The sequence below is a fragment of the Aplysia californica genome, unplaced genomic scaffold, assembly GCF_000002075.1.
Source record: "Aplysia californica isolate F4 #8 unplaced genomic scaffold, AplCal3.0 scaffold00422, whole genome shotgun sequence".
NCBI lineage: Eukaryota > Metazoa > Mollusca > Gastropoda > Aplysiida > Aplysiidae > Aplysia > Aplysia californica.
Genome location: NW_004797692.1, coordinates 333,825 through 335,105, shown reverse-complemented (window position 1 = coordinate 335,105; position 1,281 = coordinate 333,825).

Sequence of the window (1,281 nt, the reverse complement as noted above, 5' to 3'; positions counted from 1 at the left end):
TCTCTCTCTCTCTCTCTCTCTCTCTCTCTCTCTCTCTGTCTCTTCTCTCTGTCTTTCTTTTTCTTTCTTTCTCTCTTCTCTCGCTGTCTCTCTCTCTTTCTTTCTTTCCTTCTCTTTCTCTTTCTCTTCTCTCTTTGTCTCTCTGCCTCTCTGTCTCTCTGTCTCTCTGTCTCTCTGTTTCCCTGTCTCTGTCTCTCTCTCTCTGTCTCTCTCTCTGTCTCTCTCTCTGTCTCTCTCTCTGTCTCTCTCTCTCTCTCTCTCTCTCTCTCTCTCTCTCCAGAGGGTCAGAGTGGCCAGGCCATGGGTTTTCAGTTATCTGCAGCTCTTCAGGCTTCTGTTATGGTTTGTTGGAAACGTTGCAGAATGGGCGTGGACCGAGTCGTGATCGATTTGTGATCAAACACATAGAATAACCAAAGTGCTGGTGTTTTCTTTACATTTCCTGTACCTCCTTCTCAATTTGTTGCTTCCTTAATCTCGCACGCTCTTTTGATTTTTTTTCTCTCTCTTTCTCTTTCTTTTTTGCTTTCTTTTTTCTGTCTCTTTGTTTCTCAGTCTCGCTTTCTTTTACTTGGGTTTTTTTTTCACTTTCTTTCTTTTTCCCTGTCTCACTCAGTCAATCTCTCTGTCTTTCATTCTCTCTCTCTTTCATTTTCTCTTTCGTCCTTCCTTATTTCTTTCTCTCTCTCTCTCTCTCTCTCTCTCTCTCTTCTCTCTCTCTCTCTCTCTCTCTCTCTCTCTCTCCCCTCTCTCTCTCCCTCTTTTTCTCTCTCCTTTTTCTTCCTCTCTTTTTCCCTCTTCCTTTTTCTTTCACTCTGGGAGTGGGCCTGTATGTTTGAAAGTGAGTACGCTTTCAACTGAGATTAAAACATTTCATTACATTTTAGTAATTAATGATAATGATAAATAAAATTTTGTATAGCGCATGTCCCCACTCGAAAGCAAGCTCTGTGCACTTTACACTATATTATGACCCCATCAGACCATAGAACATTCTGAAACATTCTCAGCTTCCCGGGAAGCACGAAGTGCAAGCAACTTTTTTTTTTTTTTTTTTTTTGGTCCCTTGCCCATTTCTATGATATTGACGCCATCTGATTAGTAGAAAAATGTGCGTATGAGCGTGCCCAATAATGTATAACGTACAAATTTGTTATGACATATAACTGTAACATATAGATGTTTAACTTAAACTTTAAGATAATTATAGATGTTTGTGAAGGATCTGAGAGCAATGATGACCTTAGAAATGACGGTGATGGTGGTGGTAAGTGATGATGT